The sequence below is a fragment of the Patella vulgata genome, chromosome 8, assembly GCF_932274485.2.
Source record: "Patella vulgata chromosome 8, xgPatVulg1.2, whole genome shotgun sequence".
Classification (NCBI taxonomy): domain Eukaryota; kingdom Metazoa; phylum Mollusca; class Gastropoda; family Patellidae; genus Patella; species Patella vulgata.
Genome location: NC_065886.2, coordinates 42,021,152 through 42,034,329, shown reverse-complemented (window position 1 = coordinate 42,034,329; position 13,178 = coordinate 42,021,152). Strand labels below are relative to the sequence as shown.

The window sequence follows — 13,178 nt, the reverse complement described above, 5'->3', positions numbered from 1 at the left end:
AGTGTTCTCGGGGTGCTGTAATATTGACGGACAATGTATATCTATTTTTTTTATGGTCGACAATTTTTTCACAGGTGGGGGGGGGGGGTGCCTCCCTTGCAAACACCCCCCCCACCCCCCCCTAGTTACGGGCCTGAGTGGGTTGGAGATATTTTGGTTAGAATTTTTCTGTGGTAAAACGTAAAATTCACACAAATTTCTTTTTGATAATTCAGATGAGCCAGCATGATGAAAAGAATCATATTTTTTTATGTCTTTTATAAATATTTAGGTATTATCTGTTATATGTTGTGGTTGCTTGATAGTAGACCAGAAATTGAATAATGTTTTCATTTGTTCCTATTTTCATTGGGTAATATTTCTAGTGAAGTGTTTTTCTTAATGATTAATCAGAAATCGAATAGTGGTGGGTTTTTTTTTGTCTATTGGATGGGGGGATTGAGGCAAATTTTTATGTGTTTTTCTTAAAAGAAGAGGATTTGTATATTATTTTTTAATTATTTGGATGAAGTAGCATGTATTAATGCTGAAAAAAGGTATTTTTTAGGACTATAGGCTACATTACTAGGTGTTTGGTTGCTTAGTGGTACACAAGAAAATTGATAATGTCGTTTTGTTAAAATTTATAAGTGTTAAAAATATGTCTTTATGTTTTTTGCTAATGGATGCTCCAGTTAATACAGATGAGCTAACATGGAAAAATGATTGTGTCTATTTTGTTTAAATTTGAAGAAATATGATATTAGGGAGTGGAGTGATTTTGAAATTTATTTTTGAACAAATGTGACATGACAAAGCAGTTAAGCTGTTATATTTTTATTTTTTCAGAAATTTGAAACTTGAGTATACAACGCTGATTAGAGATAATCTCACAACTTTTCAATATCCTGGTAAGTATTAAATTGTATGGATGGATGGTTGCACAACACAAGATCATTATGACCTGCACAAAGAACCTATAAAACACAGACTATTTTTAATGGAGAAGCTAAATTATTAGTATTCAGTACTGTTCTGTTTTAATCTTTTTATTGGTGAAAAATGCAGAAAATATTAAAGATTTTCATACAAAATTTTGTCAACCAACTTAGATGTGGTTAGATCTTTTTGTTTGTGGGGATGCATATTCTTTTTTTGTCTGTCAAGTAAGGGTTGGTGTCCTGTCATTTAGATGAGAAAGAAAAATTGAGGCTCTTTGTACACTTTGGCATATCCGTAAGGACCCCTTGGTAGTTGATATTCGATAAAGAGCAGTTGCACTTGTTCTTGACATATCCTCTCATTTCCAAAATTAGAAATCTGCATTAGAGGTTTTATCCATGCTTAAATGTACTCAGCCCGGTCGGAGCAGAACAGTAGGACGTTAAATTTCAGCGGTAGATAATCTCTAGGCTTGGATTCAAAATGATCGAAGAGAGGCTGATCAAAAGATTCAACCCAGCATGTATAGGTCGTGCTGGCTTGCTTCTACCATCTGCAGAAGTTGCAAATGTTGAATTTCATCATTTCATTGTAATTTTTTGACTGATATTCCTGTTAGGGATTCAACTTTTGCAATTTTGAAGCTTGCCTTGCAAAATCACGGAAATGACGATAACTGGCTTCATCATTTCATTGGAATTTTTGGATTGAAGTTTGCAAAATTGCTCAAATGATGCTCAGTGGCTTGAATTAAAATATAGCTCAAAACCCAAACATGAGTTTATCTTTCATTTATTGCAAATCAAAGATAGCTTATCTGGGTAGAGGTATTGAATCATCAAAAGAAAATGTTACTCTTAGTACATGTACAAGCATGTCAACATGATAACTTTTCACATAGTGAATGCACATTTATTATTTATCCACTTGTACTAACACAACATGTATATTGTATACCTATTAATATTATGTTAGAAAAATCAGTCGAAATTCTTTTGATCTGCGGCGATCGGTCAGATGTGACCATCGGACCAGCATGTTGTCTGTTTATTCAATATATCTTTATAGACATTTGGTCAGTCTCTGGACAATTGACCATAGACAATGACCACATCAAATATTAACAGATAGTGAAGGGTGGACAGTATGCCATATGTAGCTTATATTGATTTAACGTGACAATATGACCATTGAATATAATATATCTATTTTACTTACATGTATATATAATATAAGGGGGTGAATATATCATTTTAATTTAGTTATAACTATACTATAATTTAAAGGTGTTTGCATGTAATAAATTGAGGAATAGATCATTTAGTTGTAGCCTTAAGGCCACACCAATCTGAACCCATCTTAAAAGTTTTGCCTCCAATTTCTTCAGGTAAAAAGTATTAAAAAACCGTACATGGTTGCTTTTCTCAAAAAGTTTTTAAATTTTAAACAAAATATCATTAACGAGACTTAAGTGGTTATTTATTAAGGCCTCAAAGAACAAAAAATTAAATTGATTTGGTCTCAGTGAAAGGTGTTTGCATATTGTAACATATGAGTTATAATTTAAATTGAAATGTCACTTTAATCAAATATATTTGCACCTTGTAATAGACAGGGTTACCGTTATAATTGATGTATCACAATAACTGAAGTGTTTGTATTTTATAATAAACAGGTTATAATTGATGTATTACTATAGTTCAAAAGATGTTTGCGTTTTGTAATAAAATTTTACTATGATTTATAATCGGAAAGGGAGTGTCTAAATATAATGTAGGCTATGTTTTTCATTAGTTATAGCCAATAACATCAAGTTGCATATTTGCAAGACATATTATTTGTCTAGAATATACTTTTTAAGTTGAATATAATGCAATCAGTGTTTGCATTATGATAAATATAATGTATGTTTTTCATTAGTTTATCACTGTTTGGTTTGCGTTTTTGCATAACATGTATCATTTGTCATGGCTCAGTGTTTAATATATGCTTTTTAAGTTACATATAATGCAGTCGGTGTTTGCGTATAATAATTGATTTTATTTGACTCGGATATAAGTACAGTTACCATACCATAAAGATATTGGACATATAATTGTCAGAATAAAAAAGTCCAGAATAAGGCCAAGATAATTGCATGGTATAAAACATTACCACGAACATAGATTATCTTTCTTTTTTTGTCTATTTGAAATTAAATGCTCTTGTATAAATTATTGGAATCTAATGGAATTAATTGTAAGTCAATTCTCACATGACTTTTCTGATGGGGGAAAAATAAACACGGTCTTTTGCACAAGATGACAATACAAAACAAAAACATCTGATGAATAGACCAATGTTTCTTAACCGGAGGTCTCAAGGGTTCATAACAATTGTTGGGGATCCACGAAGTCAAAGGTATCTGCAGGGGAAAAATGGGGTCGATGGCAAAAGATTTGAGGATTGTTCTTATTCGGACAATGAATTTCTGTAGTTGGTATCATTGTCAAATTAATAGGATGACAATTTTCTTGCCAGTCAGTGCAGAACAGTAGGATGCTATACCCCATTTCATTTAATTTCTTGCTATGTTTTTGATCAGAAAAGCTATTAAGACAGTCCATATTAGGGTTTATCGAGTTTCCACTGAAAGGTGGTGGGTTGTGCCACAATTCCTTACGCCCCTAATATATACCATATGACCTGTTTAAATTGTTCAAAATTAAAGTGTTCCATTCTCAGAGCAATTTAAAAGTTAAAAATGTTTTAATGTAAATAGGGTTTAAGTCTAAACCTGACCCTGATGGATCTGCAGTTATTTCAGTTTATTCCATGTTAAATGTAATATGATCAGATGGACTTTAAACCATTGTCTGGTTTAGTTATGGTGTTTACTCCATTTTATTGTGCACCATAAAAATTGACTGAAAAAAATATTATGATAGTTGGTCTTAAACTAACAAAATAAAAACAGAAGAAAATTGATAACTATCTAAATGTTAACTTAAAGGACCAGTCAGATAGGTCATAAAATTCTGTTTGGCTGGAATCTGTTGTGTCTTTAAAAATGTGCACAGTGACATCCTGCCATTAAGATATGCTGTTTGTTCATCTACTGTACAGATCAGAGTTCTAGATATTATTTTTAACTTGAAGTGATTGTTCATTGGGTCATATGAAAGAACCCCATACAAATTTTCGAATTGATAATTCTGTGATGAAGAAAATTAATTCTGTACCTCAATTTGCAGAAAATAATTTTTCTCATTAAAATTGAAAGTTTTATATAGATTGTTCTTTTTTGTCAATTTTTTTCATGTTTTCATGTAATCTGATATAGTGTAAATAATGATGTGTTTATGATGATAAAGATTGGTTTGTTATGTGACAGTTAATAAAATAGTATAATATATTATACCAGACATGATATATTTTAATCAATTTTTATTCAATTTATTTCAAGACATGACAATCCATCAATGCAAGGATAAGATGTAATTTAAAAGGTGTGAGTTGATATGTAATGTGATAAAATAAAGTAATGATTACCAGATGAATAAGCATGAGCTTCCTTTCTATGTTTATAATGTCATATTGGGTGGTTTTGTGGTTCACCATTTCGCACGTTTCAGTTATACCTTAAAAGAGGTTGGGGCACCTCTGACCTTGTGGGTTTTCTCCCCACAATATGCTTAAGTTGATTATTGAAAAGAAAAAAACAATTTCATATATGTTATTCATAAATTAATGCAATATTGGTTTTGTGGTTCACCAATTTGCATTGAAAATTGTGGTTTCAGTCTAACAGTTATACTTCCTTAAAAGATCCGAGGGTACCTGCCTAGCCTTGTAAGTTTTAAGTTGATTATTGAAAGAAAAAAAATTCATGTGTTATTCATAAAATTATTTAAAAGTGGGGGTTTTAAGTGTTGAGCATTGTAAATAGCTTTGAATTCTGTGAGTTGCCTAATGCCATTTCCCCAGCACCTAAAAGAACAAACAGAATAACAGATTGTGTACATGAATTTAACAAAATATAAAAGTTTTTAACTATATATAAATATAAACCTTGAAGAATAAAAAATAAACTTATAATTCTATCTTAAAACTTTGGTTGGGCATAACAAAATAATGAATAAATGGACAAACACGTCACTTCTTGTGATGTCATGCCATGTCCATGATCAGGGTAGCTGCAAAAACATGAATTATCATAGAAATAGTGTTAATGAAAATGAGACAACTAGGTGCTTTCCCCACCCCATCAAATTCCCCTCCAGGATCAACATGGACAAAAATTGAAATGTGTCAGAGCTTGATTCCAATACTTAAAGATATACAATACTATTATTAATTTATACATTAATTAAAAATCTAATTAAAGATCACAATTAATTATTATTTACTATACCCAAAGGAGAGCAGATGTTGGAAATCATAAATGAGAATATGGTGGATCATTCCTTAAGATGTTTGGGGATTCATACAAATTTATTGGTCTCCGTTATAGATCTAAAAGATTATTAATTAGATTTGGGTCATCTCTTTACACTTATAGTGTTAACTAGAACACCTTTAATCTACAGGTGCCCATCATAAAACAATAAATTAAAATAATTAAACCTTTCAGATTTTCATATATTGACACCATTCCTTTTACTGGAGGGGGTGTATAAATTACACCTTAACTTGCTAGTTCATTAACTAAATGAGTGGATCAAAAGATTCAGGTGTAACTAAGCTCATAAAATAGACAGGTGAGATTCATAAAACAATGCATCCTAATTTCTACTTGTGATGCTGAATGAATTTCTTTTGAGTCAATTCAAGTTTTCCACTTGATTGAATCTCCATTTAAAGCTGATCGTCCACAAGTGGTCATTGTTTGTGAAGTTATTCAAATTCTAATTTAAATGCAAGAAGAGATGCTAGGGATGAAATGGACGCTAATTGGATATTGGGACATAAAATGTCTTTGATCTGTCGGCTGTGTCAGGTGGCTGCTATCATCACTTCTAAGGTGAATTTTGCATGCTATTGTTCTGATGATGTTCTGTTTGTTGTCTAGCATCACTCTAGTTTTCAAACGCTCAATTGAACACCTTTATAATACTTATAGAGTGGACATTAAAAATCTGTTAACAGATCCAAGTGCAGGTACCTATTGGACTTTAAATGACTCCTTCATTATTCCTAAATCACCATAAATTTTCTAAATGGAGCGTAGCACAATTCATGTAACATTTACAGTATTGTGTGGCCTTTGATCTCCCTGGGCATCAAAAACAAAGCCATGGTCAGCCTAGTCAAGTCCTTAGCGATTTATGTATGATACACAAGGCTTAATACAGATCTTCTGTATCCCCTAACAAAGATGGCAATTGCTCCAGTTGCATTATATATGTAATCCACCATTAAGGCTATAACTTTGTTCTTTAATCCAGATTTAATGATTGCTTCTCAATTCTGTATGATTCACATTTATCAAATTGGTGAAAGAATTTACGTAGCTGAAGGCATTAAATTCCATCACTGTTATTTTATTGATTTTAATAGCAGGGTTTCACTGTTATTGTAGCAATACGTTTCTATCAGTAATTTCCAAGGTATTGTTCACTTTGAATTTACTATATATAGTTAATTTCTGATGTGAATGCTGATACTTGGGGGGGGGGGGGGCAGGGAATAATTAGTAGGCTTCTGATTCTGACCTGAGGGATTGGGGTGGGTGGACATGATTAAATAGTAGGATTCTGACTTGAAAGTTTGAGAGAGAGTGAGGTGGAAATGAATAGTAGAATTTGGAACTGGAAGTTGGGGAGGAGAGAGGGGGGAATAGAATAGGATTTCAATCTGAAAGTTTGTCGTTTGGCTCATTACACAAATCTGTTTATAGATACTGCAGCATCACCATCTGACAAATTCCTTTTTATGTGATCCATGAATTCTTATCTTGTAACCTCACTATAAATGAATATTTTGCTTAAACTTACTTCTTTCTAACAATTTTATTCAAGCAAAACCAATCCAAACACAGCCTTAATTACAACCTTTCAATGGAACAAATGTAACAGTATATTGAGTCATTAGGTTTGTAAGAAATGGAAACCTGTTTGATAAAGCTGCTTGTTTTGAACAACATAAATCTGTCTATCCATCTTAGTTCTTTTGTTCAGTGTTTTTTTTTCTCACTTTCTTTAATTATTCTGATTAAAACAAAGATCCTTTTTTGTTTCTTTTTGTTCAAATTTACTTTTATTTGTTTTCATTACACCGGAATCTGGAAGAGTTTTTAAATAAATCTTGTTTTGTTTGATGTAGGGAGAATTAACCAATGAAATATTCTGTTTAGTTAAGGTTTTTCGAGCTGTATGTTGAATTATGGGAGATACATATAGAACAGTAGACAACAATATATGTGCTTGTAAAAGATCCCTTGGCAGTTTGAATTCGATGTAACACTAGGCCATAGCACCGCTATCTGGGCAAAATTTCCCTCATAGCACACTATGGTGTATGCCTGTCTTCATTAGCCCAGTTCGGAGCAGAACATTAGGATGTTAAACCCCATTTTATTTCATTTCATTTATATAAATAATGAATTAAAGAATAAACAATATGTTACTTCCTACCATATTGTATGTTTTTAAAATCCTATATCCAGAAAATATTAACTTCCCCCTTTTCACACCTGAACAGTTGGTTGATGAAGCAAAAAAGATTAAAGAAAGGAAAGAAAAGTACAAGAGGATGTTGTTTGCTTAGGGAAAACACCTGGTGCCTATTCTTTGATTGTTCATCTCAAGATAATCTGTGCACTTCCCTCATATGTTTTATTTTTTCTTGGTTATTCTTAAGCTATTCTGTTCAGAAGTAAAACATAGAGTACCATACTTTAAAACACTGAATATTGGTGAGCTATGGACTTGCAAAGTATAAACCCATAGGGTAGTAAGTGTGATTTTCCACCACTAAGCAAAAGATCAACCCATAGAACATAGAGATGAGGCAAGTATTTCTAAAACAAACCTTGGATCAGAAATCTATTATCTGCATAGTGATCAAAGTTCTTTGCGATGTGCTATTAATTTTATTCATTTATTAATTTAACCTCAGTCATATTTTCTCTATAAGTCGGAGCTATGCCTTAGCACACTCATGGACAGGGCCTGACTGAACAGACATGAAAAAAGTTATAATAACAGGGCCATTAATGTCTTTTTTGATTTGCAGCTGATATTATAATAACTTTTCAATAACTCAGTGATTGGACATAAGGAAGGAACCACCAAGCTGAGATTAGGACGAGGTTCTTTGGACATTAGAAGTTTAGAACCACAGGGTCATCAGAGTGTTCTTTGTGATTTGCAACCATTAATGTGTTAAGTTTTCGATATCACAGTGATTGGTCACCCTATTAATTTATCTGGTCAACTGTGATGTTTTGTCAAAGATCAGCAATCGCTGACTGAGCTGACCTCCGTCTCTCTTTGTCCAACAACTATTGATGACCAAAATAATTTTGGTTTAATTGCAACATTTATAACAATTAAACTTTGTTGTGTGGATGGAGGGGATGGTTTGTTAAACAGCTTATATTGTTGTTTAATGACTTTGATCTCCCTAATTCTTCTCATTAAACCACATTTGAGCAAGGAATCGAGAAAACCAAGAAAATCTTCTTAAAACAGTTTAATTTCTTGTGAATTTGTTTCGATTACCCCTAAAAATGTGTCTTAAGCTTTTTATTTGATTGTTTTATGTACATGTAATTACACTATCGGCATAAAAAATGTCTTGACATCCAGCATAAAATGTTTCTTGACACGTCTGAATGTTTTTATGTATGATTTATTGATTTCTGCTTCTTCTTGTATCAGACACTGACAGACGTTATTCCATAGCTATTAAAACTCTGGCATTAAAAGATAGGTTATTGTTTGATATAACACACCTGTTTGTACACAGGTTATAAATATATATTCTTTTTTTACTTACATAGGTAATAAACTTTCCCCCTTTAAAATAAAACATTTATGATCTTTGGTAATGATAATCATGAACCAAAGTACTGGTACTAGAAAACGTTGGATTTAATGTTTAAATTTGTTCATGAAAGTTGTTAAAAAATGGTATAAATATTAATGTATATTATAGATATAAATGAATGTATATTATAAATATTAATAAATATATTAAAAATATCAGTAAACTTCTGTACTAAAATTCTTTGTTTGAATGAAAAGTCTGAATTGGTTGATAACATCTTGCAGTCTGTGGTGTATTTTATAAAATTTGTTTGTCTGTCCATCTGACACATTTTGGAACACTATAACTATTCTTCTAATTAAAGATACATTATGGGAGATTAGATAATAACCTGGCAGTTCTCTCTATAATAGCTAAAAACTAGATAACGTAAAGGGAATTTGCTGAAAATTTAGTGATTGAATTTTAGGCCTAGCCTTGATCATCATTACTAAAGTTAGTACGATAAAAAACATAGTCATGATTATCCATTTTTTGATTAAAACATCAATGAGCATTGAGCAGCAGATTGGATTCCAATCCAGTAAATAGTGTAGGCTAGCGATGACATCGAGAGTTGATTATGGTCTGGATAAGAAGTACAATAGGCAGATTTAGCTCTTGCATAATGTATGTTTAAGGTAAAATTGTTCAAACTTAGTGTATCGACCAGGGCCGTAACTAGCTGAGAGCAGCGAGGGGGGGGGGGGGGGAAGTGTTCTCAGGGTTGCTGTAAAATTGACAGACAATGTATATCTATGGTAGACAATTTTTTCACTGGGGGGGGGGGGGGGGAGGCAAAACTTTTTCTGGGCCTGGTATCGATTCTGGTTTGAGACTGTTAGGATTATTTAAACCTGCGCTGACAAGAATCCGTATTAACTGCAGCATGCACTGTTTCAGAGTTGGAATTTGGTAAAGTGTAGGCGTTAAACCCAATTTCGTCTCATTTCAACCATATCTTATCCTGAAGGACAATATTAAGAGTCACACTTTCTTACCTACAGGCTAAATACAAAGATGAAAGAAACATTAATGAATATTGCTTCTTTGTCTTCAAGATTATGTAGTGCTGTTTTATTGTTGGTTATCGGGCAATTTAACAAAGTAACAACGGTAACAATATGCTTTTATTACTTTTTATTCTATTGTTTTCATGTTGTTAAATTAACTTGTAGCACACGATACACTCAATGCCTCATCAACCAATATTCTTCTCTTCTGTAATAAAGAGAAAATAATGTGGTCAAGAAAGAAAAACAATATGGATTCTTTTTTCAAAAAAAGAATGGCTTTAAGCATCAAAAAGAAAGAGGGAACAATAGTTTTAAGGATCTCTCTAATTTCTGTCTCTTCACTGATGCCTCATTTATTCCATGCTTGAAACAAAACCTTTATTGAAAAAAAATGAACATCTGTGTTATTGAATATTGTAGATCTTTAACACCACTAAACAAGAATGATTTACACTACATACTTATCTTAATAAATCCTGTACCATATTGAAATATTAAATGTCAAATTTCAGTATCAAATTCATATAACATGTGCTGTTTATAAAGCAGAAAAAGCAGAATATGCTTTTTTTCTAGAATACATAATGTGTTTGTATCAAGTTTGGGTATCAGGTGTTATGCATAAGACAGAGTATACTTATTGTAAACACCTCCCCCACCCCAGATATGTTTCTGTGAATAAAAATTGTAAATTCTCTGAGGAAGGCTTATACTAGTCTCAAGCAACTAACTGAACCACTATGATATGTTTTCAAACAAAGACCAAACATCCAATTGTCCAGTCAATTCTGAGATGAGCTTCTGAACTAACAATCATGATGTACATGGAAAAACCTCCCTATAATTCAAATGCTTGCACAATGGCAACTTCCCACGAGACATTCAATTATTTTCTTGCCAGTGAGTAATTGAATTTTGCAAGTTATTGCTGTGTTTTAATTACTTCTCATAATAAATTACAAATGGTATCAAATAGTTGTGTTTATCAGTGTATATTTTCATAATAACTTCATAAATAAAAACATCGAAACAGTATGACGTAAATTTTTAGAATTGAAACAACAGCATGTGTAACTATTTCCAACTTTAGAAATCTGTCTTTGATGATACCATCTCAGCACATATTGTAATGATTATGATCCATTAATTTCTTTGTAGTAGAATATTTGTCAATGCCCTAGGATAAATCAGTGTTTAATATTAGCGTACTTTTAATGTTCTTAAAGATCATCTGTGGCCCCGAGGTATATATTAGGTAGGGATGTTGATGTTAATGATGTAATTGTTAATTCAACCTTTTGTTTGATACAGCAGATGGTTTATCACCTTTGTAAATCTACCTGGCCGCCGTGGTAACACGTCTGCTATCTATAATTGATTATGATTAATATTTCAATATAAGTATATACCAGCAACCATTTAATATCTGTCTGTTTTTCTCTATTGAAAATTATTGTTTCTATTATAGGACAATAGTTTGACGAACTGGGGATTGTTTTGATGGTGAATATTAATTGAACTGAAAATACACAGGACGACAGTTCTATGGAATGCAATATATGTTTATTACTGAAAGATGTTTTGACTAGGTTTCGCTTGTTCTTATCAAGTATCGGTACTGTTTCTCACCATCTTTTTTGTAAATGTGAAAGAAATACTAGATTTTGACCTTGGCAGAACGAAGAATTAGATTATCTTTCACACATTATCCATAATCAACAGTCTACTAACACCTCAGGAAAATAAGGCTATGATGAGGTTACAGAGGTAGGCCACATGTCAAACTATCTACATCGACTCTATATTGACATCAATGAGATTTATTAAAATATTCATTTAAAATCAAGGTATTGAGAATCCATTTTCATAATCTTAATAAAGCTGAATGTTGTACCAAATTTAACCAAGAAGGGCACATATTCACTTAGATTCTTAAAATGTCTAGACCACTTTCATCTAAATTAAAATTGTGGATTTTATATGTTGATTATTTCTGTAGGATGATAATCTGTCCTCATTGATAATTAGAAGTCCTCACCTAAATTCATTGGTTTTGAGATATAATCTATAGTGTGTCTCAATAAAGAAACAATTTTAAACAAACTTTTTGTCATTTAGGCTTCTCCCATCACAAATCAAAATGGTACATCGAATGAACACAATTAAATACTTTACTTTGACCTACATCAAAGTAGGTTAGATCCTTTAAGTGTTCCAAGTCTAATCTATTCATTAAGACGGTAGATTACCCAAGAGATGAAAAAAATGTAAAATTCCTATTAACTTACTAGAAGATGGGATTTCATACTTAAATATACACTGTTAGAGATGGGAAAATCTCTTTTTATTGTCTTCATTTACGACTTATTTATACTACATTTATTCGTGATAATACTCCACAAATTTTATGTTTTAAAGTCACAAAAGGCTCATGATCAGGGCTTGAACTAAGTTGTCCTATTTGGCTATAAATTTCCACCAATTTTCACAGCTATAGAAAGGATTGTGTTGCATGTTGGGTGTTGATAGGCTGGGAGGTGATCCTAGAAACCTTAGACACAGACGATCAATGGATCTGCTAAAAAATTACGCTTCATAAATCTGTCCATCCTGCTGTGTTGTTTGATATCAAGGTGAGAAGATGACCACTTCAGGCTTTTGTTGACTTTTTTGCCGTCTTGTCGTGAAATTCAACCCCAGTTGAAATAACGTTAAATCATGGCATGTAATTAACAGCAGGAATCTTTGTCTGAATAATTTTGCTTTTTATTCACCTTTTGGAGCAGACGTCACAATGTCCTAATTGTTTGTGACAACAAAAGTTGGTCAATTTAATACTTTCTTTAATCCAGAACAAGAGTTGTTGTTCCATTCGACAAGCTACCTGTAGAGGTGACATATTTATTGATACTTCAAGTTGGTTTATATTTTTGATTGTTTAAGGCGGGAGATTATATTTTTTGTCATGTTTTGAAGATAAAATTGATATCCCTTGGAGAAAACATAATCTTTTCGGAGTTCAAATCGGTACAATTTGAAAAACATGTAAATTTTGAGCATCTGAATTATAATTCTTTGTTTTACTTGTGATCATATTGTTGAATTGACAACAGAATTTGTCACTGTATCTTCTTATCTGAAGTAACCAAGACACTCACGTATGGCTAGAGATTTTGGTGGTTTAGTGGTCTAACGTGTGCGCTTTAGATCAAAAATCTTTCATTGACCCAG

General features: G+C 32.1%; 1 protein-coding gene across 1 annotated transcript in view; it reads left to right on the top strand.

Moving 5' to 3' along the window:
* The first annotated feature begins 828 nt into the window (after positions 1–828).
* LOC126830819 (protocadherin-9) overlaps positions 829–13,178 on the top strand; it is a 57,192-nt gene continuing 44,842 nt past the window's right edge. Inside the window, exon 1 of the mRNA XM_056102762.1 lies at positions 829–890. The gene's annotated coding sequence lies outside the window, so the exon portion shown is untranslated. The remainder of the gene's footprint in view (positions 891–13,178) is intronic.